Source organism: Mauremys mutica, chromosome 2 (genome assembly GCF_020497125.1).
Source record: "Mauremys mutica isolate MM-2020 ecotype Southern chromosome 2, ASM2049712v1, whole genome shotgun sequence".
Classification (NCBI taxonomy): Eukaryota; Metazoa; Chordata; order Testudines; family Geoemydidae; genus Mauremys; species Mauremys mutica.
The window spans coordinates 279,807,743-279,835,600 of NC_059073.1; the positions used below are offsets into that span (position 1 = coordinate 279,807,743).

Below are 27,858 nucleotides of genomic sequence, written 5' to 3' on the forward strand. Positions count from 1 at the left end.
GTCTAGTTATTATTTGAACCCACTTCCCCAGAGATAAAAGGCACAATTCAGGCCCCTGATTTGTGAGTTAATCTAGAATGAAAAAAATAAAGTAAAACACAACATTAATTTGTAATGTTTTATTTAATCTGCTTGTTAGTGCTCAGCACCTAAACTGGAGCTGTGAAAGGACTTTTTCTCACTACAGGCTAAATAAAGTACTGTACTGTTTTTGTAAGCGTCTTAGACTTTGCCAGAGTACTGCCAATGAAGCAGGCTGGCAAGAGACAGGCACTGTCTCTGTTCTGTATCACGGAAGTAAGTGTAAGGACTCCAGCCAGCACCTCCCATCAGCAGGAATGCAACCAATTAACTCCCAGATGATGTCATTGCATGGCAAGAGTACTTCCCTCTCATAGCACTTACTGCTTTGCCAACTCCAACCTTCAATGTATTTTCCTCAGTCTGGTCCATGTACTGTAATAACTAAGTCAACTGGAAAAAATATTGGAGAAAAGACTAGGAAAAACAGAGTTTAGGGGCAGCTGGAGCCAGCAAAGAAGGCACACTGAGAGCTATAAAGAAGCATTGTGCAACAATTTCTCTCTACTTCAGAGTATTTAGTTCCCCGGGAGCTGGAGAAGATGGGTAATAAGCTGGCCTTTATTTTAAGGGATATCCCTTGGAGTCTCAGCTGCATAAAGATCAGTCTTTGAGGTATGTGGAAACAGTGCTAACAGTATCTCTCTTTCAATACTTCCTGCTACTCACTCCATTGAATGGTCGTGGTCCAGCAAAGGGAAAAAAAAAAAAAAGCTTCTATCCAGAATTGGTCAGCAGGCTATGAAAAAGAAGAGGTGATGAAAACAGGTTAGAAGTAATGGGAGGAAATTGTTATTTCTTATATAAAATTCATGTTACCATAGCACCTGGAGACACTGATTAGGGACCCATTCTGTTAATTCTTGAATATAGTTTATGTATGTCCTTATCCAAACAATTTACAATCTAATGCCCAGGTCCTGTAGCCAGTAACACACATGCTTAACTTTGTGTGTGTAATCGCATTGACTTCAATGGGGCTACTCGTGTATGTAAAGTTAAGCATATGTGTAGCACTTTGCAAATTCTAGGCCTAAGAAGACGAGTGACATGAAAACAGAGGTGACAGATACAGTTGAATAGATACAATGTTATAAACCTATCTACCGTTGCAAGTTATTTTCTGTATTATTTTAAATAGATAAATTAAATGCCAATGATGCCCAACTAGCCCTTAATTTGTTTATTTTTTTAAATGTGTGGTGGCACAGGTGAGCTTTGAGGAAAGATTGGAAGTAGAGAGGGTAATGGCCTTATAGATCAGTTCAGGGAGGGTGTCCCATAGATCCTGGGCAGTATTTAAAGTGTCTTACCTAGAAAAAACCCTAAAGGCAAATTGCCTGAACTGGCCTACTAACAGTCTTGAGTGTATATTCTAGGCATTCTACTGTGCTAGGCAAAGCAGACAACATTCACCCTTCCTGTACTATAAGCACCTGTACAGGCAGTTATGGAATATTTTGCACCCCACATAGATAATTTTCTGTTTTGCCATCATGGTAGAGCTGACTCTGCACCAAACATCTTAACTCTGGTCACCACAAACATGAAAAACCAACAGGCAATACTTCTGGTACAACCTTCACCTGGCAAGAACATTGATGATAGCTGGAATGAGCTAAGAGTGATGGTGAACACAAAATACAGTTTTTCATATGTAGTTTGAAGGTTTCCAGAGGGACTCAGTCTTGTCTTATCAAATGGTTCATGAATCTTCCAGCTAGCAAAATGTAAAGTGACACTAAGTGAAATAAACCACCTTATAATTCAGTTATAAGTAGCCCCAAAAACTGTATGACCCGATTATAAACTCCTTAATAAGAGAAAAGTTCTTGTTGTAACCCTTCTGCCGGGCCGAAACGATAGCAGCAAGGGCCGGGTTCAATACATAGGGGTCCCTTCCCCACAACATAATGCAAAACCAGCTCGAGCCCCCACCCAGTGACCTGGGAAAATCTTACACTCACCCCTGGGCGCCTCGAAGAGGCAATACTTCCCCTCTCGCAAGCACAGAGTCTTGGTGTAGCAGAAAAGGTTTAATTACATGACAAACAACAAGCATTAAACTGGGAAAATACCTCAGCTAGAGTTCATAGGTCAAACCGTGAGCAAAGACCCACTCCAGCAAATTGGGCCATGTCCTCTCGGGGCCCTTGAGTCCAGCAACCCCCAAATCACCCACAGTCCCAAAAGTCCCACAATCCAAAAGTCTCTGTCCCGGGTCAGTGCAGCCCCAGAGCTCAAGAGTCTCTCTGCAGAGGTCCCCCTCCCCAGCCTGGGTAGAAAAGGGGCACCTTACGTGGTTTCGGGGCCAACTGCCCTGCCTCTTCGTGGGGTTCTGCTTCCACTAGTCATCTCCGCAAACAGCTCAGCTCCGCTTGCTCTGTGGGCTGCTCCGCTCTGCCAGCTGCTCTGGTCCACCAGCTGTCCTGTGAGCCACTCCAGCCATCCTCACGAGCTGCTTGGCTCCACTCACCCAGTGGCTGCACAAACTGCTCCACTCTGCTCTGCCAGCTGCTCTGCTCCACAGTATTGCTTCAGGCTCCCCCACTCATAAGCACAGTACTTAGTGCTCTCAGCTCAGCAAGTCCAGCTCTTCAGTGATTTCAGCTCTTAGTAGGGAAGCCCCAGTACCAGTGAATTCAGCTCAGTAACCTGCATTTAGATTCTTAAGGGAATCAAAAATTAACTCTGACATTCCACAGTGGAGAGAGGCACAGGTAGAACTGGTGCTTCTGGCTCACACAAAGAGCCTGCACCACCAAGTACAGATTTCTGTCCCCAGCCTCTCTCTTTTCAATGGGTTTTGGAACCCATGTGCCCCATCTAGCAAGCGCTATCCAGCTGACAATGAAACCCCCCATCACAAGACAATTTTGTAGTTCCCCATTTACCCAATCAGGGTGACAACATTTCATTCCTCCTGCCCCAATAACAACGAAATTGGGGCTCCCACAGCTGCGAAAATAACCATCCCATGCTGCTTTGCGGTATGCTAAGTGGGGTGGGAGTGCCCATGCAAATAACTGAAATACCAATGCAACACTTTCCGCACTCCCCGTAATTTACCACCAGATGTCAGGGTGGGGCTCATCCTGACTCTGCTTACATTGTTTTGAAAGTAAAAAGTGTGGTTACTTTGGCTTTCCAGATAAATCTGTCACAAACAACATATTCGTTATGTACCTGTATCTTAATTGTCCAATCCAGTTCTAATGGGCCAACTGTTCTGCATGCATGAGCGTATTTACACTGAATTATTTTCTTGCAGGTTTCATTTTCCTCCCCCACTCACCAGAAATGTAGTCACTTACTTGTATCATCAAGGACATGAAGGCAAGGGGTAGGCATTTCGTTACCATGGCGCTAAGTGTACTAGAAATACCTATAGAGCTTGATCCTGCTTCCATTCCAGTCAAGAGAAAACCTTCCCTCGATTTGAATGATCCAAGTTCAAGCCCATAGACAGGGGATCAATTCATTCCTTGACCACATAGAATATTAGGGTTGGAAGAGACCTCAGGAGGTCATCTAGTCCAACCCCCTGCTCAAAGCAGAGCCAACACCAACTAAATAATCCCAGCCAGGGCTTTGTCAAGCCAGGCCTTAAAAACCTCTAAGGTTAGAGATTCCACCACCTCCCTAGGTAACCCATTCCAGTGCTTCACCACCCTCCTAGTGAAATAGTGTTTCCTAATATCCAACCTGGACCTCCCCCATTGCAACTTGAGACCATTTTTTCTTGTTCTGTCATCTGCCACCACTGAGAACACCTTAGCTCCATCCTCTTTGATACCCCCCTTCAGGTAGCTGAAGGCTGCTATCAAATCCCCCCTCACTCTTCTCTTCTGCAAACTAAATAACCCGAGTTCCCTCAGCCTCTCCTCAGAAGTCATGTGCCCCAGGCCCCTAATAATTTTCATTACTCTCCACTGGACTGTCTCCAATTTGTCCACATCCCTTCTGCAGTGGGAGGGACCAAAACTGGACACAATACTCCAGGTGTGGCCTCACCAGTGCCAAATAGAGGGGAACTATCACTGCCAGCAGATGGAGGGAAATGCTCCTACTAATACAGTAGAAAGGAACTGTAACAAGGTAGTGCTTCTCCCCCAGCTCCTAAAGACATGCTGCCACAGCCTCTCTTAGGCTGTTCTTTTGTCCACATTTAAACAACAAACAAACAAACATGGCTTCTCAGCTCATCCTGGGCTACAATCCCTTGGGGATTTTTACCTTTTACCTTTCAGGGCCTCACAGCTTTCCCTTCCAGGGGACTCTGGCAGTCCTGCTGCTTCCTACCTCTGATTCATGGAGCCTCCCCCCATCTCTCTCTCCCCCAGACTCCCCCTCTTTTGTAGCCTAATATGGGTCAGCTGATGCAGCACGGGTGCACTGGCCCTGCTCTCCTTCTCTCTCAAAGGGCCAGTGTCATCCTGTGACATTCCTCCTCATTTAAGGCCTTGCCCACTCTCAGGGCAAGCCTTACCATCTGTACCACCTCCTTTAGGGTACTGTCTTTAAAGCCTCATCTGCTTCTCTAGGGCATCAAGATCGCTTCATGCAGAGTCTACAGCTGTCCCTCAAGCTCATTGACCTTCGGGATCAGACAAACACTCTTTTCTGAGTGGCCCAATGTTCCACAGTCAGCTGATCTTTTTCTTGTCAGACCATCTCTAGCTAGTGTTCTGCGGCCATCAGTTGTTCTGGCAGTTCTCCAGTCTTCATGACAGGACCCCCAGAGCACTGTTTTTGCCCCCGATTTCTTACCTGGGCCCCAGCTTGCTGTTGAGGAATTGTCTGGGTCCCTACTGTATATTGCTCAGCTTGAGCGTCTGCCTGGGTCTCCACAGCATCCTGGCCAGTCTAGGCCCTGCCTGGGTCCCCACTATACACTGATCAGCTCAAGGTTCTACCCAAGTCCCCACTATAAACTGATCAATCTTTGCCATCAGCTTCTGCTCCCTTGCCCCATTTTCTATCTGGAGCAGGGTCAATTCCTGCTCCAGCATTGGAATGCTGCTGTTTCCCACTCTGCCTCTACCCTAGAGTGATAGTTCTTGTTCCAGTCTATCAACTGAATGGATAATCTTCTGCCAAGAGGTGGTTACATCTTCTAGTTCTCATCAGTACATTTTTAGCTGATCCTGAGAGCTCTGAAGATGATTGAGGGCTTCCTCTCAGCCACCTCTACTCAAGCTTCCAGCTCCCTCCACTCCTTTTACAATCGACCATTCATCTTCCCTATCCAGAGGCAGCTCTATGTATTTTGCCGCCCCAAGCACAGCAGTCAGGCGGCTTTCAGTGGCATGCCTGTGGGAGGTCCGTTGGTAACGCGGATTCGGCGGCATGCCTGTGGGAGGTCCACTGGTCCCACACCTTCGGCGTACCCGCCGCCAAATTGCTGCCGAAGCCTCGGGACCGGCGGACCTCCCGCAGCCATGCCACCGAAGGTAGCTTGACTGCCACCCTCACGGTGACTGCCAGGCTGCCCCCCGTGGCTTGCCGCCCCAGGCATGCGCTTGGTGTGCTGGTGCCTGGAGACACCCCTGTCCCCATCTTAGGTTGTTGTTCTATTTTTCCCTGCATCTGGGCCAGAAAACCCAATCTCTCCCCAGGATAATTGGCCATGGAAGGTTCTTGACTACCCTGCCACTTAGCCAACCTCTCCTGCCCTAGACCTCTAGCTCAGCCTCTGCTGTGGAGTAGATGCATGTCTTGCCATGTATGCATGAGACCTGCATATGGGGAGGTGCTGATCCATCCTCATTGCCAACACCTTATTTTCCCAAACAGGGGACCCCCTGTAACCGGAGTCTATGAGACCTACTGACCATCCTCCCAGTCTGACTGAGACCTAGTGCTAGTCAGACTGGACCCTGTGGCAGGGTGCTGCTAGAGAGGCCTTAATCAGCTCCTGCCACTCCAGCCCCAATCAGGGGGATTGGATTGGGGTTGGGTAGATAGCCTGATACTTGCTTGGTAACTGACCACACCTGCCAGCCTGTTAGCAGGAGCTATAAGGCTGGGAGGAAGTGAGAGCAAGGGGAAGGCGGAGACTAGAAGGGGATGGTCAGACTCAGAGGGAGGTGAGAGTGGGGAGTCTCCTAATCTGTTGCTGGCCAAGATGTTGTAAAAAGTCTCTATATAGTTAAAACCTGGTGGTGGGGACTGGATCACAAATAAAAAGCATGAGTGTTGCACCAGCCTGAAGCCCCTCTGAGAAGAGGGGAAGAAGGGCTGAACTGGAGGGGCACAGTGTGCGGCCTGTTACATGTGGGGCCCTGTCTGGGATTCAAAGCCACTGCCAGGGCATGGATACTAGAGGATGGAGGGAACTGTGCAGTGGCTAACTAAACAACAAGAGAAGCTGCAGAAAACCCTATAGGCCTTTCAGCAGTCCCACCAGGTGGAGAGGCAGGCCTTACTTGCCTGGCAGACCAAACAACAGAAGACCCTCCAGGACTTCATCAGGGAGCAGGCCAGTGCACAGCAGCAGCTCCTGCACTGATGGGTGAGTCCCCTGGGAGGTGATAGCAGCTGCGTGACAGGGTTGGGACTCTGTAAGATGGGCCCTGCCAACAACCCCAATGCCTTTTTGTGTACATTTGAGTGGGTGGCTATGGGCGCTGGATGGGACAAGGCGACCTGGGCCCTGCGAGTGGCCCCCTATCTGGCCAGTGAGACACAGGCTGCTTATATGGCCTTGAGTGACAAACAGGCCAAAGATTATGATGCAGTGAAGGCAGCCGTCTTAGACTGGATGGGACTGTCTGTGGAAAAGTACAGACAGAAGTTTCGGGCGGCCCAGGTTTGCAGCCCCAAGCTTTTGCCCAGAAGCTCACGGACAGGGCCACTCAGTAATTGAGGCCGGACACCCAGACGGTGGGAGAGATTATGGACAGTAGGGTTACCATATTTGAACTTTCAAAAAGAGGACACTCCCTGGGGAAGGGCCCCAAGGAATGCCTGAAGGTGGAGCCTCCAGGCAGGGAGAGCCTCACCCCCCTGGGCCATACCCCATGGTACTGGGGACAGATTGGGACCCCATCCCAAAGGGGCCCTTCCTAGTCTGCCATGCCATTCAGGTGCTTCTGCCCATTCAACTACAAAAGCCAAAATCGCCTTGCCCCACTCTGGACTCCCACAGGAACCACTCCAGAACCACTTTGTCCATGGTTTTCCTCTATTGAATTAATCTCTACACAACCACCAGGCAGCAAGGTCCCATAATCTTTGAACCACGATGCACGGTCATGCCCCCTGCAGGAATGGTTCAACTTGAAACTGCTGCCTGTATACATTAAGCATCAGTCCAAATCTACCTAAGACAGCAGCTTTCACCACAGGATAGGAGCCCGCCTGCTCATTACTCACCACCTGGTGGTCTGCCTGTGCCTCACCCATCAGAAACAGTGCTATGTGGGACTCCCAAGTTGATTCTTCCCAGCCTACTGCACTGGCCAATCACTCAGAGGTATGGAGGAAGGCCTCCAGTCATCCTCAGGATCCAGCTTCACCAGAGCTATCCTCTCTAGGACCAGCTGAGCTCCACAGAGACCCTTAGCCCAACTGCTTCTACAACCACTCCTGTTATTGGAGGTGGGCCTCCAGTCACCATTGCTGCATGGCAAATTGTGCCTCCTGTTGCTTCTGCAAACTCTGCAATAGCAGTAGCATAGCCTGGGTCTGTTGCTGCTGCTGTTCCTGCTGTCACTAAAGTAGCTGTTGGCTTGTGCTACATCTGGTGGTGGTGGTGAATCACCTTCCCCATCTTTCTTGGTCACCAAAATGAGGGGATAATCAATGTTTGAAGGCTTCAGTTTCCCCTTAATTGATTCCAGAGGTCAATAGCCTGCCTGTGTTCTCCACCACATGCAACAAGGGAAGGCTTCTCCTCTAGCTCCCAAAGACACTGCCACACCCACAGTCTCTCTAAGGCAGTTTTATTGTTCAAACTTAAAACAAATAGTTTCTTGACTCATCCTGGGCAACAATCCCCAGGGGATTTCCCCACTCCACCCCCGACTTCCCCTCTCAGGTCACTGTCCTGCTGCTTCTGTTACTTTCTAGCTCTGAGCTTGTCTTCACTACCAGGGAGATCAATGATGCAGCAGGTGTCAATTTAGTGGGTCTTAATTAGACCCACTAAATCAACAGCAGAGCACTCTCCGGTCACTCCCGGTACTCTAGCTCCCCAAGAAGAGTAAGGTAAGTCAGTGGGAGAGCGTCTCATAGCGACACAGCCCGATGAAGACACGGGGGTAAGTCGACCTAAGCTATGTTGATTCCAGTTACATTATTCACGTAGCTGGAATAGTGTAACTTAGGTCCACTTACCCTAATGATGTAGACAAGGCCTCTGATTCACTAGGTGTCTCTCTCTCTCTCTCTCCCACCCAGCACTCTCTTTTAAAGCCCAGTCTGGGTCAGCTGATGCAGCACAGGTGCACTAGCACTGCTCTCTCAAAGGCCCACTGTCACCCTGTAACAGACTCAAGGTACAATCTGTTAACCGTGGCCTTGTCTACACTACCGGGGTAAATTGACCTAAGTTATGGTCTTCAGCTACATTATTCATGTAGCTGGGGTCAACGTAGCTTAGGTCGACTTACCCCAGTGTCTTTACTGTACTGCGTTGATGGGAGATGCTCTCCCATCAACTTACCTTACTCTTCTCGGGGACCTGGAGTAGACGGGAGAGCGCTCTGCCATCGATTTAGTGGGTCTTCACTAGACCTGCTAAATCTACACTTGCTGCATCGATTGCAGCTGCATCCACCTCCCCAGTAGTGAAGATAAGCCCTGAATCTCACCAGGGTAAGGTGACTGTTGCCATTAGCCTAATTGTGACTAAGCAGATAACTCATTTCAATTTATGTTGTACAAAACTTTTCAAGTTATTTCACAGTGCTTCCAAGCTTTCCAGGGTACCAGTTTTTTTGCTCAGCACCTTCATAGAATGGCATCTGCCCTGGCAGATAGTCCAAGAATTTATTTCAGTGATAAAAGTTAAATGTATGGATAAATTAATTTTCCACATGCTAGATCTAATCCATTTGCATAGGTAGCTTGTCTGGTTTCCAGGATATTGTAATCATATGGTATGTTGCTAATTGTTGTAGGAGGGCCTCCTCCAGGGCACCACCTAATGGCTTAAGTTTGCTCTGCAGACCCCTACCTCAGTTTCTCTTCAATCTTTTTAGTCCACAGGTCTCTGGGGTCAGACAGGCTTCCTTGCTGGGTTATAACTATATCAGCCTCTTTTCCCCTTGCATCAGGAGTCCATAGCCCCCTCATAGTACCAGACTGGGATAAAAGCACTTTCCCTCCTTGGATCAGGAATCCAAACCATTCCTCCTGAGCTGGATTAGAGTATAAGCAGACTCTGTCCTTGAATCATGAGCTTACAGGACTCCTCCTAGGCTGGGTTAGAGTACAAGAAGTCCCTCCTGGGATAAGGAGTTCCCAGTCCTCTTCCCATGGCTGAGTGAAACTAAACACTCTCTCCTTGGGTCAGGGGTTTACAACCCTTCTCTTGGGGCTGGATCACAATTCCTGCCAGCTGCAGGCCTTGGCCAGCTTCTCTTCAGCTGGCCCTTATTTCATACTTGGCCCCCTTTCCTTGAAGCAGCGCATAGATACAAGCCTGCTCCTGCCTGTTATGAAGGAGCAGGAAGCATATATACTGCCCTGCTCCTTCCCACGGCTTGCACTATAAGGCTCCTGATCTTGAACCCTTAAACAGACACTCGCCTGGGTTTCCCCACTACCAATTGCTGACTCACCAGGGCCACTTCCTCTCTTCCTGCTCCAGCCTCAGCCACTTCCTAGGCTTTCATTTGTTCGAATGTTCCTGGAATGGAGTCTTCTGATGCCCTGTGGTCTTAAAGAGCCAGTATACCTCATTACATTAATATAAAGAGGTTTCAGAGACCATTAGAAAGTACTATAGTTTGGTCTTCTCCCTTTTATTTCCACACCCCAACTATTAAACTCAGTGATGGGAGAGACCAATTATCCTTGCTGAAGAACATGAAAAATTATAACTCATGGAAACACTCATACAATCAAGGGTCACTGATCCATAGACACTCTCAGAATGCTTTCTAATTAAACCAGAGAAACCACCAACCCCATCCTTTCTGATATCTTCAAAACTGCTAAGACTAAAATCATCGATCTTCTGTGAGGGCTACAGAAACAAGCATGCTACAGTGCTGACATTCATCACACCTCTATCCCTGATGTCCTACACCAAATTGATTATTCTCTGACCTGCCTCTGGGTGCAAATGCAAGATAGCATAGGCCATCTTTAAGTGGTGTTAACTTTAAGTAATAGTTACTGGCTTTGTTGTGGTGGTGGTCCTGGAATTGAAAGTTATTAGTCTAGGGAATGAGGTAATTCAACTTGAACATACCCCATCCTGTTAAAAAAGGGAAGAGATCAGACATGCATCAAGGATGTATTTATCAATGTGAAAGAAAAATAAAAAAAACTCAAAAGAGTCATTCAGGTGATAGAGAAGCTCCTTTTTTGATCCTCTGCATATCACTACATCAACGCTCCTGATGCAAGACTGTTTCAGTTTGTGTTGCACTACAGAAAATATGTTCAGAGCCTCCTGGTAAAACTAGATACATGTTTTGTCCAGCTAATATGTAACTTCTAGTATTTATTATTGGGGGGAGATTTTTGAATCACAAAACAAAGTTAGGCACCCAACTCCAATTTGCAGTTTTGAAAAGCTCCCCTTTTGGAAGAAAAGGTGCAGATTGAATGTATGTACCTTAAAGGTCAATACCCAGGTTCTTTTCCAACATTCCAGCAGTCCTAGGAATGTCACACTTGCAAACCTCTTACCTTTTCTCTTCGTCTTTTCCCTCATCTATTGTCTACTTACGTTGCACTAGTAGTACGGGGGGAAAGGGGGATACATGAATTAGGCACTGTTCTCTACCATAAAATTACCTAGAGAAGAACTAAGCTAAGGACACATTTTGAAAATATTAGTGTGTCATGAGTCCTGGCCATCTGATAGAGCAGGGGTGGCCAACTTCTGAAGAGCTGCATGTGGCTCCAGAGCCACAGGCTGGCAACCCCTGTGATAGAGTATCAAAGCTGTTTGATAGAGAATTTTTCTTGTCACAATCCATGTGCTTCCAAGCTTGCAGAAAAGTGAAAATGAATAAAAAGAAGTAGCTGGAATTTCCAAGTCCTTAGAAAGATCAAGATTAGAAAAGTACAACATTGGAATATTTTCTGCTGTGTCCATTGGAGATGGAGCTCCTGAAACAAAACTGGTAATTATATCATTGTGATTCCAGAGATTACAGCTGTCATGCTATTGCATATTCTTGGGAAAGTCCATACAGAAAAGGCTATACTGTGCAGAAATGCTTGAAAAATTATTTGGGCTGTGGCAGGCAACCAACATCTATTCATTAAAGTCTTACAACAGTGAACTAGCCCTTCATCTTGCACTAGACTTATTAAAAAAAAAAAGACTGAGAATAACTATAAATGTGTCCCTTGAAGCAAATTATGGAAGACATTATAGGAAGACTGGTTTCAAACCAGATTTTTCAGCTTAATGAGTTCCTTTCAAGTAAGTGTGAAAGCTGCATTGAGCCCACTGTGAGTATAGCTATAGTATTCTGGTAAGACTTTAAGAGGTCCATGCAATTCTGTTCTTTTCTCTATTCTTGCTGAGGAATTGGAATCGGATATGGAAATACCAGTTCTTCTTCAAGTAGAATCCCTATGGACTGCTCCACTTCAGGTGTGCATGTACCTCTTGAGCCCTTGATCAGAGATTCAGTTAGCAGTCTGTTTGGCCTGGGCAAGCGCCCTATGCCTCCCCATGCTGGATACCGAGGCTATATAGGGGTGTGTGGGTGGACCGCTGTCAGCTCCTTCTCAACCACCTTGGCCCGAGACTGAAATGGCATGTCCACCTTGAGCATGCCTCAGCTTTTCTAATATTTCCATAATAGTTAACATTTTTATAGTTAGTTGTTACTATTTATCTAACAACTATACTAAGAGGATTATTTTACTTCTCTCTTTCTCCTTGGGGAGAGTTTTTTTTCCCCCCTAGCAGGGCACTCCTGGCTTTCCAAGTTTCAAACATTGCCTCTCCTGCCGAGAGGCTATATCTGTGAGCAACAGCCACTCTGTATGCCCCTTGCCTGGAGGAGTCCCACATCTCTCAGAAGTACAACTTCTACCTGGCCCTCAACTGCAGGGTACCATAGAATCATAGAAGGTTAGGGTTGGAAGAGACCTCAGGAGGTCATCTAGTTCAACCCCCTGCTCAAAGCAGAGCCAACACCAACTAAATAATCCCAGCCAGGGCTTTGTCAAGCCGACCTTTAAAAACCTCTAAGGATGGATATTCCACCACCTCCCTAGGTAACCCATTCCAGTGCTTCACCACCCTCCTAGTGAAACAGTTTCTCCTAATATCCAACCTAAACGTCCCCCACTGCAACTTGAGACCATTGCTCCTTGTTCTGTCAAGAAAGAAAAACCAGGGAGATTAAATTCAGACTGTTAATGATGGAACACTCCCTTAGGCCAGCTTCTGAGTCAGGTCAGGAGACTCCTCCCCCTTCCCTTGTACATCTGTCTCCAGACAGATCCAGTGCCCCTTCAACCTCAGTGCAGGCTTCCCCTAAGAAAGGGAAGACTTTGGAGACTTCAGGGAATGCTTCCAAAAAGGAGGAGTGTGGACTCTCATCTTAAGGAATCAGCTCTGAAAAAATTCAGGTCCCCAGTTAGATCTACAGTTGCCTAAGCCTTTAACTCTCGACTCAGTACTGTTAAGTTGAAGGACTCCTCCTCCAGTACAAATGGAGCAATGAAGTCCCAGAGCACGAAGGAGACACACAGCTCTGATAGGGCCTTGGTACCTTCTACCAGCAAGGAAGGCAAGCCTAGACACTTGGGATTGGCACGGTCGAGTTCAGCCCAGATATTTGTACCCAGCACTGAACAAGCAATTGCATCAGATACCCTGTGTCTACTTCAGTACACCCACCATCAACGGTACCACTGGCTTCAGCAACTGTGGCCACAGCATCACTACCGGTCCCCTACTCGGTATCACAGGAGTTCAGTTCATCCATTATCGAGAACTCAGTGTATCTGGAGTCCCTGCTCCTCATGGGTACTGAGCCTCTCTCAGTACCGAGGCCCTGATCTCCATACTACTATCCTCTGGTACCACAAGACTCTCCATTTTCTGCTCCCACTTTGGATGAGATGAAGGAGACTTCCAGATGGTCTCCTCTATTTCTGTTCATGTGTCTTCAATATATCCCTTCAGGAATCCATTCTTTGAAAGTCATAGGAAAGATCGGATTCATTATCTAGGGCGGTGAACCCAACCCTGCATGACACTCCCATTTCTGTATAAGCTGCTCCCTGCCACCCTCCCAGATAGCTATACTGGGACCCCCAGACTGCCTATTGATGACAATTTGCCAGACCACTGACAGACCATCTCATAAGGAGGCTAGAGTTGTACAGCCAATCCCCAGCGGAAGAGGTGTTTGAGGAGCAGGAAGCCAGGGCAGATAAAGAGGCCTCCACCACCATCCATAGCCAATTACTTTTGGCAATTTCAAGATCTCATTAAGAGAGTAGATGACACTTTCTTCAAATTCTTCTTGAGGATGTGAAGGGTTCACAGCACAGACTGTTGGATATCTTGTAGTCAGCAACACCCTCCAGGGTGGCATTACCCATCAGTGAGGTGCTCCTAGATCTGGCTAAGACGGTGTGGGAGATAAGTAGTATTATGTCCTCTCTAAGGATTCGTACTACTTGTTCTCCCACCCTCCACCTAACTCCCTGGTAGTGGATGTGGTAAATGAGCAGGGTAAGCAGTACTTCTAAGTCTGCCCCATATGAAAAGGGATAGAAAAGGCTGGATCTCTTTTGGACAAAAGACCTATTCATTAGCAACTCCTCAATTCAGGATTGTGAATTATCAGGTGGTCATGACCAAATATAATTTGTAAAATTATAACAGATTCACAGCTTTTATTGAACATCTGCCACAAGAACATGGGGAGCAATTCCAGACCACTGTCTCAGAGGGCCAAATGGTAGCCAGAATTTCTCCTCAAGCATCCTTAGAGCAGTGTCCACAGCATGCCAAGTCCATCTCCACAGCGGTGGTTATGCACAGGGCATCCTGGCTCTATCTCTTGGGCTTTCCCGGAGAAGTACAGAACACTATGGTTGTTAACTATTCTTGGAAACCACAGGATGAGTCATTGCATTATCTAAAAGGACTCCAGGGCTACTTTACAATCCCTGGGCATATCTACACCTACAAATAAAAGGTTTATTAGGTCACAAACTGGCAAGAGATAGCATCCTGCTCGGTTTTCTGGGTTCCACAGATCCATTGAAACCCTGCAGAAAGACATTTTATAGAAAGAGGGCCACTCAAATGCCCTCCATAGCCACCCAGCCATCTTCAAAGCAACAGTTTTGATGGACTGACTGAAGGTTCGAATCCTCCGACACCTCTAGACTTACAGCTATGCCCATTAACCCACCTCCTGCAGTTGGAGACCACTTTGCCTATTTCCAACATGCTTGGAAGCAAATTACATGCTTCACAGAGGTCATATCAGAGGGCTATATCATCCATTTTACATCACTCCCTCCGAGTGGTGCTGGAGCAATTTTTATAGTGGGGATGCTGAAGGCTTTGGGTTGTTACTACTACTTCAAGCCAACATCCCTAGTTCCAGCACCCATGCTCCCTCCCCTTCCACACTTCTTCCCCACCCCCCATCAGGGATCCCTTTTCATGACCTTCTATTGAGGCAAGTGAACTCTCTTCTTTGACTAGGAGCAATAGAGTCGGTTTCTTGCCCTCAGATGGGCAAGGGGTTTTACCCAAAGTATTTCCTTGTGCCAAACCAGGACAGAGTGAACATCTCTGATCTAAGACTTCTGAACAAGTGTGTAAAGTCTCTAAAGTTCAGGATGGTGACTCTGGTAGCTATAATTCCTTCACTAGAAAAAGGGGATTGGATTTTGGCCCTGGACCTACAAGATGGCTATTTCCATACAACAATACACCCATCACACAGGAAATACCTACACTTCACTATAGGCCAAGATTTCTAATACAGAGTGCTTCCCTAAAGCCTTTCCCCAGCCCTAAGGGTGTTTTCAAAAATCCTGGCAGTAGTGACTCCTTACCTCCAAGAAGAAGCAATCCTAGTCTTCCCATATCTCAGCAACTGACTACTCAAGGGCTATTTCTACAAAGCAGTTCTATCATCTACCCAGATGGCCCTTGGTCTGTTCCAGGAGTTGCGTCTGCAGCTGAATATGAATATATTTAAAAAGTCTACGTTAACTCCTGTGCAGAAAGTAATGTTTATAGGGGCATATTTGGATTTGTTGATAGTGACAGCCTACCTTCCCTTAGACAGATTCGTAACCTTGTCAGGTCTGCTATGGGCAATTCAGGGGATCCCTCAAACCACAGTAAGGAATTGTGTCCCAGGAGCTGAAGACATGGCAGCTTGCACCTTTGTAACCAATTACACAAGGCTACATCTCCACTGCTTCCAGGGTTGTCTCAGAAAGACCTATTCTCCAGTCAGACACACGTTGCACGGACAGGTGACAGTTCCTCTGCAAGTAAGGAACTCAGACTGGTGGAAGGATCACCTCAACATCTGTGCAGGCATTCCTTTCAGTCACTGCATCTCATCAGTGACTTTCAGGAATCATAACATTCAAAAACCAGTAGGAGAACACTTCAATATCTCTGGTCACTCAATACAGACCTGTAAGTGGCAATTCTTCAACAAAAAAACCCTTCAAAAACAGACTCCAACTTGAAGCTGCAGAACTGGAATTAATTTGCAAACTGGATACCATCAGATTAGGCCTGAATAAAGACTGAAAGTGGTTGGGTCATTACAAAACCTAAACCTAATGTTCCCCAACACTAATTTCTCCCTACTGTTACTCACACCTTTTTGTCAACTGTCTGTAATGGGCCACTCTCTTACCACTTCAATAGTTATTTTTCCTCCCTTGGTATCCTGCTGTTAATTGATTTATCTCATTAGACTGACCTCACACTTGGTAAAGCACCCCCATCCTTTCATGTATTTATATCTGCTCCTGTATTTTTCACTCCATGCATCTGATGAAGTGGGTTCTAGCCCGCAAAAACTTATGCCCAGATAAATTTGTTAGTCTCTAAGGTGCCACAAGGACTCTGTTATTTTAACAGATGTATTATTGTTGGAATGTGAAGCCCACCTCAATACCCTCACAACTCAGGGCAGATGGACAACTCAAGAAGCCAGTCTCCACATCAATCTGTTGGAGCTCAGGCCTGTCAGGAACACTTGCCTTCATTTCCTACTCCCCATCAGGGGCAATTCAGGGACATGATGGACACTGCATCCTGCATGTACTACATCAAGAAGCAGGGAGGAGCAAGCTCTCCCTCCCTATGTGCTGATACCATTAAATTATGGAACTGGTGTATAGCTCATCAGATTCAAGTTTCAATGGAGCACCACAGCTGATGTCCTCAGCAGATACTTCTCAGAGGATTATGAATGGTAGCTAGACACCCAAGTTCTCCACAGCATACTCCTAAAAGGAAGACTGCCAGAGGTGGATCTCTTCTCCCCGACCAGGAACAGGAAGTGTCCTCTTCTCTGCTCAAGAGGGGGTCTGGTGCACCACTACCTGGGAGACACCTTTTTTCTATCTTGGAAGAAGGATCTGTTCTATGCATTTTCTCCAATGTCATTGATGCTAAGGGTGATGAACAAGATCAGACAGGAAAGAGACAGAATTATCCTTATAGAGCTGATCTGACCAAGGTACCCTTACTTACTTCACTTATGTGTCCAACTGCAGTTCAGGCTCCCAATCATTCCTCATTTTCAGCACATGCTTCATCCCAACCTAGCAGTTCTCCACCTCAGAGAATGGCTTTGTGATGATTCATGAGGTTAGAGTCCTCCTGCTGTATGGAAATACAACAGGTGTTACTGAATAGGGGGAAGATCAACCCGCACTACTTACCTGCAGAAATGGAAGAGATTCTTCTATTGCTGTTGACATTGCTGCTACCTGCCTGATTAAATGCCACTTTTAGTCATCCTGGATTATCTGTTGGATCTTAAGAAATCAAGGTGATCATTTAATTCAGCTAAGGTCCATTTCGCTGCAATATCATCCTCTGGTCGGAGGATTCTCCACACTTGCTCATCCTGTATCATCTAGGTATATTCACGGTTTGGAGAATCTCTACCCACAGATTATAAACCATCCCAATCTGGGACCTCATCCTGGTACTCAATTACCTTACAAGACCTCTATTTAAGCCAATGGCAACCTGTTCTCAGTTGCCTTTATCTATGAAGACAGACTTTTACCACATCAGCCTGTAGGAGCAGGGAGATTGGACCTTTGAACCCTTTACAGTATCCTTTAAGGACAAGGTCTCTTTACATCCGCACCCTAACTGCTTACCTATGGTCCTATCAGAGTTCCACCTTAATCAATCCAGTCATCTGCCACTGTTTTTCCTGAAGCCACACAGTTCTCCGCAGGAATCCTGTTTACGTACCCTGGATGTTAGAAAGACATTGGCTTTTACTTAAATTGCTTGGCCCTCTCTAAGAAATCTGCTAGGCTCTTCATTTTCTTGGCAGACAGATTTATGGGGTCCTCAATCTCTACTCAGAGACTATTGAGGTGGTAAGTGATAAGACATCCAGATATGATCACCCTCCCCCCCAAAAAAGGTAATAGCACATTCAACCAGATCACAGGCAACATCTATGGCTTTATTGAAGAATGTACCGGTATCTGGAATACGCAGGACTGCTACATGGGCTTCAATACATGTGTTTTCAAAACATTACACCCTGATCCATGCTGTCAGATCTAATATGGCATTTGTTTCTGCAATACTATCTTCAGTTCTGCACTCTATTCTGAAGCATTCTTCTCCATCAGGGGATACTGCTCAGAAGTCACCTGAAGTGGAGCACCCACAGGGACTCTACTCAAGAAGAAGAGGTTACTCATGGGTGTGGTGATGGCAGTTCTTTGTGTTCCTATGTGTTCTCCACTATCTACCCTCCTTCCCCTTTGCTTCAGCCTGTTCCTTAGGAGATGTTTGGATGGAGAATGAACTGGAGACCATTTGCCCATGCACCCCAATATAGCCTTGGTATCTGGGATGAAGACGCATAGGGCGCATGCATGAGCCAAATGGCCACTGTTAACTGAAAATCTCCAACCAAGGGCTCGAGATGCATGCACACCTGAAGTGGAGCACTCATAGGGACACACATCTTGATGAACCACAGCTACTGCACAAAATGAGAAACTCTTCTTCAAATATTTTTCATTGTGAGAACAGACTAATGTGACCCATGAAGAGTCAGCAAAGGCTCCAATGCAAATCAAGTTGCATCATCATAAAAATCAGTATACAGAAAACTAGAACTTCTGTTCAGGAGAACCGAAAACACTTTCCTATGTGTGTTACAATAAAAGCTCATTTATCTTATTCATTCACATTACTGACTTTGATGTGCACATACAAACATCAGTTGTATATTAGGAGGAACACAGAACATTAAAGGTCAAAAAAGACATTTTGTCAAACAGCACATACCTGTAAACCTAATTCTATTCTAGTATCTCTTCCAATAAAATAATATTCAATGGTTACAAATTAGCTAAGGTGTTGTTCCCAGTTTCTCCATTAAGGAGAGAGGGACAGTGACCTGTATTTAACTGCTTCCTCTTGATGGTGGAGCTCTCTTGTATCCTGGCTCTAACCCTGCACACTCCCCATGCCAACCACTGCCTAAATTCTTGCTGCCCAAGATGTGAGGACCTGAGGAAGGTGAAGGGAAAAAAAGTGCGAGCAACGTGGAGGAAACCTGCAGAAAGGAATGGATGTGACAAGAAGGGAGGTAGGAGGCTGAGGAAATGGGAAAAAGATGGGGAGGAGGGTGCAGAAAGAGAGCAGTGTATAGAGTACCGAAAAAATGGTGCAGAAGGTGGTTGGAGATCAGAGGAGAGAATGATGTGAAAGATGGATGGATAGAATCAAAAAAGGAGGAATGAAAAATGAATCAAGATTCAATTTAAAGGTTAGTAAAGTGTTCTTTACTTGTGTGGTATCACCTCTGGCTGTATTAGCAGAGCCTGGTATTCAGCATCTGGATGAATGTAACAGGTACTAGTACAAACCTACATGTCATGTCTATTTAAAAAAATTACATAGTGCCAGATGAACTGTACATATTGTGCTAGACTACATCAGATTAATTATTGCACTTAGTTTGCACAGTGTATTGAAGCTGTAAAATGCTGTATAAGTGCTAAGTATTATCATCAATAGAAATATAGACCACAATAGACATAGTACAGGTGTCATTACATTTAAAAAAAAATCCACTAGGATTGTAGCTGCCAAATTTCAACTGAAGAACTCCCCCCCTCCTTTATTGATGAAGTTTAAAAAGTGTTACTTTATTCTGTTTCTCAGTGATTATATAGAAGATATCTGAGAATCAGGTGTTTCCTGCTAAATGCTACTGTAATAGACTACATATACGAGGCCCAATCCTGCAATCAACTATGAAAATCTGAGCTAGAGTGGGTTGAGGCACTTCCTCTTTTTGTTGCTTTTCACACTGCAGACAGAGGGCTAAATTCATTTCCTGTGCAATTTCACTCAAGTCCAGGGCACAAATTGAAGGACTGCATTAGCTCAAGTCAGTGCTATTATACTGGAGATGAATTTGGCCCAGAAGTTTTGGCTGATGGAAGGTTGAGGTGAGAGTTCCGTGGCAGTTGGGAATGACAGTTGTGAGCAGCAGTTGTTGAGCAGGCAGTAGGAGAGAGGAGAAGAGGCCAAACAAATGTGTAGAGACCATGGCAGTTGGTACTTGGTGCTAGCACCATTATATTTACCTCCCCTCTCAGCAGCACTAATTAACATGCAATGGGGATTCAAGATCAAACCAATGATTGTGAGCAGAGTGGACATCCTGAGTTGTACTTCAAGCAGTTTTTGTTTCTCCCATCATTTAACCAAAAAAAGGGGGAGAGGGGGAATTCTCCTCCCATTAAAATCAATGGGAGTTTTGCCATTAGCCACAATGGAAGCAAGATGAGCCCCCGTAGTCCAAATCTTGTAATCCTCACTCACTTGGAGTCAGGCAACAGCCCAGGATTTGGCAACAAGCCAAAAGAGATCTCAAAAAGGTAGCAGTGATGGGCAGCTCATTTTAAAATACAAGGATGTGCTTGTTGGACATTTAAAGCAATGCAGGTTCAAAACAGAGCTAACATGAGGTTGGGAAGGATTAGAAAGGAGGGGAAGAGAATTTAAAAGCAACTAGCATTGAACAGATGTAGAGCTCTCTCTGTTTTTTGAAATAAAAACTTCAAAACTAAAACCAGCTATTACAGACACAATCAGAACAAAACACAGATACAAAAAGACACCATCCAAACCCTCCCAATCCCAGACTCTGCCCTGAAAGCTAGAAGGTCAATCTGGTATCAAGGCCCCCATGCTGTACACCATCCTGCCCAACTCATTTGTTTTTTCTCCACTATTGCCAGCAACTGAATAACTGCATAAGTAGCGTGAACTAGAGTTTCAGGTGTATTGTTCTGTGCCTGAAGACAGGTCAAACAGCAGTTCTGGCAGAGGTAACATAAAACCATTGCATTAACAACTGCCAGAGTTTCAAAGAACACATGCATCCTTCCTTATCGAGGCAGCCTTTGAGTCCTCTGGTGCCTGAAAAGATGCAAAAGCCAGTTGTCCATTAGTTTGGCCATGAAATAGCAAAAAACTCTCAGTTTTGAAGTTAACAAATCCCAAATATATACGTTAAAGGAGCAGAATAATAGAGTGTTCCTTTGTCTCCCTCTGATTCAGGGCACGCTTCCCAAGAACAACCTTTATGCATTCCTCGTAGATTACCTCTAGCACACAATTTACCATGAAATACCTATCACCATATATTCCTGGACTTGAAGGGAACACTTGTTTCCAAGTTACATCAATGCACCCTAAGAAAATTTTCTGAACAATTCAGTACTGCTAAATGTTGTTACGAAACAGATTCCTTACACTCCCTCTGGTATAGGGCTCTCCTAAACTGTGAGCCACTGTGCTGAAATGCTGTTGCCTGAATTTGCCAAGGGGAAAGGCATCTTAAAGCATGTTGTATGTAAGAGCACAGATACACAACATAAAAGCAAAGGGATAACAGGATTTTTTTTAACAACATCACCTTTTCTGCCCATGTCAAGGTCCATCTCTTCCTACCTCATTACCTGAACTTGGCAGGAGGCAAACTGCATCTCCCAGTTCAACTTGACCACTGAATCATGACAAAGGTGAGTCCCTAAATATCTATAACCCAGAGAGAGTTTGTCACAATTTACAACTCCTCAGGAAGAGGAGAGCAACCCAAAATCCCCCAACAACAAAGCCTTGCTCTTCATGTTAATCACTGCTCTGGCTACAGTATAAAGTGTCAAAATTATGACACTGTCAAAAATTAGATAAAGTGACAAAACAAGATGAATCTATTGTGAGGGGTTCCTTCCAGGATGCCACCTGTAACTAGGGTACCACTGAGCCCCCCTGACCCACCAGCCTGGGCTCCCTTTCACACTGTACAGCTGTGACAAGCGGAAAAGCCCTCTCAAGCCTGCACTGTCATCAGAATACCTACAGTTAGGGATACATCCAGCTGCAGTTACATGCAAGCAGACTCTATGATCAGCCCTTGCATGGGAAGGCTCCAGCTAGCGTACCTCCCAGCTCCTCAGGCACTCACCCCCTCTGGAGTGTAAACTCAAAATTATATTGTCTTGGGCTGCACAGGGAACTGTACAGCCTAAACTCATAAGATTCACCCCCTCCCTCAATGTGGAGAGGAATATGCAACAGCTTTCTGCCCTTGAGTTATGATTTCCACACACTAGTTTAGATAAAGCAAAAAACAAATGTGTTAAATACAAAAGATAGGTTAAGTGATAGCAAACAGATCAAAGCAGATTACCCAGCAAACAAAAAAACATTATCTAAGCTTAATATACTAAATAGCTATGATATGAATAGCAGAGTCTCATCCTAAGTAATGATGCAAGCCGGCTACAGAGTCTTAAGGGGCAAGCGGCACTTGCTTACAGTTTGGAATCCACGGGTGTTCCATTCACAGGCTAAAAATCCCTTTAGCCTGGGTCCAGCGCTTCCCCCAGTTCAGTCTTTGTTCATCAGGTGTTTCCAGGAGCCTTCTTAGGTGTGAGTCAGTGAAGAACCAAGACGATGTCACTTCCCTGCCTTATATAGCTTTTGCATATGGGGAGAACTCTTTATTTCAAAGATTGGTTCCCATACCAGTCAGTGGAAAAATACTGACATCCCATGATGGAGTCCAGCACCAGGTGACCTGTTCACATGTCCCTATAGAGTCGCAGCAACCATCCCCCACTGGCTGTTTGGAACATTCACAGGAAGGCTCACCAGGTGGGAAATACACTTCTCCTAAGGCCTATTGTTTCTTCCTAATGGCTCATTAACCTGAATGGCCCCTTCCCAGCCACTTATCTAGACTGAGAGCATTTTGCCTAATGGGCATTGCCCAGGAACAGCTACATGTGAAATAGATATAGTCAATATTCATAACTTCAGATACAAAAATGATACCTGCATACAAATAGGATAATAGGATACCAATAGGCCTTATGAGAAGTAGGTCTCCCATCTGTTTGCCAGAAGTTGAGAATGAGCAACAGGGGATGGATCACTTGATGATAACCTGTTCTGTTCATTCCCTCTGGGGCATCTGGCATTGGTCACTGTCGGAAGACAGGATACTGGGCTAGATGGACCTTTGGTCTGACACATTAGGGCCATTCTTATAATCATATTCAGCAAATCATAGCCTTTCCAATGACATTTTATATGCCTTATCTTCCATAAAATACATCATAATTATGATATAATCATATCACACTAATATCACTATGAAGCATATGAGTGCAGTGTCACACCTATCTTCTGTACCGCCCACCAGCCCCAACATCATCTGCATAGGCAAAAATTTTCACTGACAATGAAATTTCCCCCCCCACCCCCAATTTAAACTTCAAAATCTTCTGTTCCCACTACCCACAGTAAAGGGTTGAAAGAAAAACAATCCAACAATGGATTCAAAGGACATTATAGCTTCTCCCCTCCACCCATTTTACTAAAGTGATTCATAGTGCATGAATGTACAAGAGCCACAACCACTTGAACTATAGAGAAGTACCATATTAATAGATTCATAAATGCCAAGGCCAGAGGAATGAGTGGGATCATCTAGTCTGCTATCTTGCATGACACAGGCTGTAGAACTTCCCCAAAATCATTCGTGGAGCATAACTTTTAGAAAAACATCCAATTTTGATTTTAAAACATTGGTAGTGATGTAGCATCTGCCACAACCCTTAGTAAGTTGTTCCAGTGGTTAATTACTCGCTCTGTTAAAAATGTATGCCTTGTTTCCAGTGTAAACTTCCAGCCATTAGATCGTGTTATACCTTTCTCTGCTAGAGAAAAGAGCTCATTACTGTATTTTATTAATCTTGGGGAACAAATATTGTCTTTTAGCTTTCTCTTTGTTAAGCTAAATACAATCTTCTATCACAATAAGGCACATTATTCCAATCCTTTAAATCAGTCTCATGACTCTTCTCTGAACCCTCTCTAACTTATCAACCTCCTTCTTGAATTGTGGACACCAGACCACCAAATTGAGTCAGAACTAACCATAAGTAAAGTGGGTTCATTTAGCTAACGCTTTGGCCTGATCCAAGGCCAGAATATAATCTTCCCATTCTCATCACCCAATTTCAAATATTTCCTGCAAACTACACAAAGTGTCTGCCACTGTGCAACCTTTATTATTGCAGTGCAATAATGTTCCCATTTTCCCCAAATCTCTTGGCTAGAACAGAAGCCAAATTTTGTAATCTGCGTGGGATGTTCAGTCTCCCCTGAAGAAGCTGTTCCACTGTAGACAGATAATGAAAGTGATTAGAGCAGGGGGACTGAATCATCTGTCTCCCACTTCTCACGTGAGTATTGGAACCACTGGACTAAAGAGTCGTTTTTCCCTGTTTCTTCCCCCAGCCCCTGGATAAATACTGAAATAATAAAAATAGCAACAGAAATAAAATGGTCTTGTAAAGGCATAGACCATTTCTACACACTCCCTTGCAGCCTGGTGGAGCCCTATAGCTGTGACTCACCTTAATTTCCTCCAACTGGGGTAGCAATAGGTTCACCTTAACAACCCAGGACAAGAAAAAGCCAGCACTCACTAACCAATAGCATGTCCCCTTTAATAAGGTTTCAGAACTGCAGTAATTACAATAAACATGTAATTAGGACCCTGGATCAAAGCTTCCAAACTTAGAGCTCAGTCAGGTTAGGCTGGTTTCCTGAAGTCTGAAAGGCAAGCCACCACACACAGCAACCTGCATAACCTCTTCTCCCTCTTCTAACTCAGCTTCCTATTTAAATACCTCAGCCCCAGGTCAAAGTTTCCTTCCTCATCCTCAGGCTGGAGCCTTCAGCCTCTCTCTTAAAGGGGTAGTACACTCCTTCACAATCCTGACCGAACTAAAAACTCTTGCAATATGATCTGAAGCTTTCCATATTCAGGATCTGCTGGATAGTCATGGATAAAGTGAAAATGCTCTGTTGTCAGTCTTGGAAAGCCAAGTTACAGACACTAACAGCCAAGATACCCCAAAGGACTTAGGAGGCAGAGTCCTTAATAACTGATTTCCAGACCATGTAAGGCTTTATAGTTAAATGTAACTACAATAGAACCTCAGAGTTATGAACACCAGAGTTACGAACTGACCAGTCAGCCACACACCTCATTGGAATTGGAAGTACACAATCAGGCAGCAGCAGAGACACCCCCACCCAAAAAAAAATAGCACAAATACAGTACAGTGTTAAATGTAAACTACTAAAAAAAGGGAAAGTTTAAAAAAAGATTTGACAAAGTAAGGAAACTGTTTCTGTGCTTGTTTCATTTAAATTACAATGGTTAAAAGCATCATTTTCTTTTGCATAGTAAAGTTTCAAAGCTGTATTAAGTCAGGGTTCAGGTCTAAACTTTTGAAAGAACAACCATAACTTTTTGTTCAGTTATGAAAATGTCAGCATTATAAACAGCCTCCATTCCTGACGTATTTTGTAACTTTGAAGTTTTACTGTAAAACCCAACACTGAAGAGGTAGTCAGTATAGGAGAAGGAGCTCAGGTGATATATGCTAGCACTGACCAAATCTATTCAAAAGGCCACTGCATTCCACATCTGAAGCTCCCAGAGGGTTCTCATAGCTTGCGCTAATTGTCATCTTCAAAATGGATTATGCTCCAAAGTCACAGATAACTATTAATCCAGTGGTTAGAGCACTCTCCTAAGAGGTGGGAGGGTCCTGTTCAAATCCTCTCCCCATTCTGGCAGATGGGGTGAATTGAACTTGGGACTCAGACTCCCATGTCCTAGGTGAGTGCTCTAGCCACTTGGCTAATAGTAATAAAGTGGGTACTGCTGCCTCCTCCAGCCATTCTGTGCAGAGCAAGACCAGGGCCAGCTCCAGGCACCAGCGAAGGAAGCAGGTGCTTGGGGTGGCCAATGGAAAGCGGCGGCACGTCTGGGTCTTCGGCGGCTATTTGGTGGCGGGTCTCTCAGTCCCTCTTGGACAGAAGGACCAGCTGCCGAATTGCTGCCGAAGAATGAAGCGGCACGGTAGAACAGCCGCCGAAGTGCCACCAATCACGGCTTTATCTTTTTTTTTCTTTTCTTTTTTTCGGCGCTTGGGACGGCAAAAAAGCTGGAGCCGGCCCTGAGCAAGACAGACACTTACCTTGTTCCTGCCAGAAGTAGCTTAATTGCCTAATCTGGCTGTTATATCCTTGGGGCAGCCGGTGTAGGAAGCAATCACTTGAGGCCAGAGAGCAGGCAGCTAACCAAAACCTCCATTTTATTTACAGATATACAGAGAGCTCACTCAGCCGGTTGAAACCGGCTGAGCTAACCCATAATAATCTAACTCAGTTGCCATAGCAACAAAAACCATGACAACCAAATACACAACATATTCCTCCCCCCCCTAATAAGAACATCCCCTAAATAAAACACACACTAGACTAGAGAAGGAGGGTAGGCGACAGTATCGATAAAGCCCCTTATGAGTCACAATAGTCAACAGCTCTTGGGACTTTTCATCGACGTGCATCTGTAAATATGCTTGACTCAGATCAATCTTACTGAACTTTTGTCCCCCAGCCAGGCCTGCGAAGAGGTCATCGATGCGGGGAAGCGGGTATTGCTCTGCACACAACACTGGGTTGACAGTGACTTTAAAATCACCGCAAATCCGGAGAGAGCCATCTTTCTTCACGATTGGAACGATAGGAGTGGCCCATGAGCTATGGGTAACTGGTATTAGGACTCCATTGGTGACCAGGCGCTCCAGGTCTGCTGCAACTTTTGGCCTGATGGCATATGGCACAGTTCGGGCTTTCAGATATTTTGGTGGACTGTCAGGTTTAATGTTCAATGTCACAGTGATTCCCTTCATACTTCCCAAATCATCTCCAAAAACAGCAGCATGTTTCCTTAGAATAGGGGTTAGACTGGTTTCTTCTTTAGTCATCCGGTGCACTTCTGCCCAGTTCAGTTGAATCTTCCCAAGCCAAGACCTACCCATTAAGGCTGGGTAGTCACCTCTCACCACAAACAGTGGCAATTTAGCCGCCTGTCCATTGAGCTCCACCTTAACATCAATAGTGCCCAACATGGGCACAGCTTCACCTGTATACGTCTTCAGAACAGTTTTTGTTGCCTTAAGCGGAAGATGCTGTAGCTTTTCCTTATACACAGTCTCAGGAACCAGCGAGACAGCTGCACCGGTGTCTAGTTCCATGCATATAAGTTTGCCCTCCAATAAAGGGGTTACCCAGTATTCATGTGAGCCCGCTGCCAAAGACAAAACATGCAGTGGCACTTCCTCTTGTGAGGAGGTGTCACCTTGATCATCCTGGGTCTGCTCTAGGGTATGCAAGGTTCCTCTTTTTGTCGGCCAGACCACAGGCCTCTTTTTCTTTTGTTTACAGGCATACTCAATGTGTCCCTTTTTGCCACAGTGTCGACACACCAGGTCCTTACACCAGCATTCTGATGCCTGGTGACCCAGCTTACCACAGCGGTAACATTCTTGACTCTGCACCGTTTTGTGGGTCAGTTCTTGTGACACTTTTTGCACCCTAGGGGATGCACCGATGTATTGTGCCTCCCTTGTAGCCAGTTCCATGGAGACAGCAATATCAATAGCCTTCTGTAATGTAAGCTGAGCCTCTGTCAGTAGGCGCTTCCGTATAGCTTCACTGCAGAGGCCACACACTAACCTGTCACGCAGGGCATCATTTAACATCTCTTTAAATTCACAGTGTTCTGCTAGCTTTTTTAAAATGGCTACAAATTGTACAACTGTTTCATCTTCCTTTTGGTCTCTTTTGTGGAACCTATATCTTTCAGCAATTACCAGTGGTTTTGGGGAGAAATGAGACCCCAGGATTTCCACAATGTCACTGTAAGATTTAGTCTCAGGCTTAACAGGGTGTAGTAAGCTGCGTAGCAGAGAGTA

General features: G+C 45.3%; 1 long non-coding RNA gene across 2 annotated transcripts; it reads right to left on the reverse strand.

The window, feature by feature from the left end:
- Window positions 1-211: 211 nt before the first annotated feature.
- Window positions 212-19,909, reverse strand: LOC123362769. Of its 2 annotated transcripts, none has more exons than XR_006576555.1 (5): window positions 19,553-19,909; window positions 17,623-17,720; window positions 16,982-17,113; window positions 9,870-9,967; window positions 212-820 (listed from the first exon to the last, which is right to left on the reverse strand). It is a non-coding gene; the product is annotated as an uncharacterized LOC123362769 (long non-coding RNA). The 2 variants fall into 2 exon arrangements; XR_006576554.1 differs by lacking the exon at window positions 212-820 and adding an exon at window positions 8,870-9,441.
- Window positions 19,910-27,858: the final 7,949 nt, after the last annotated feature.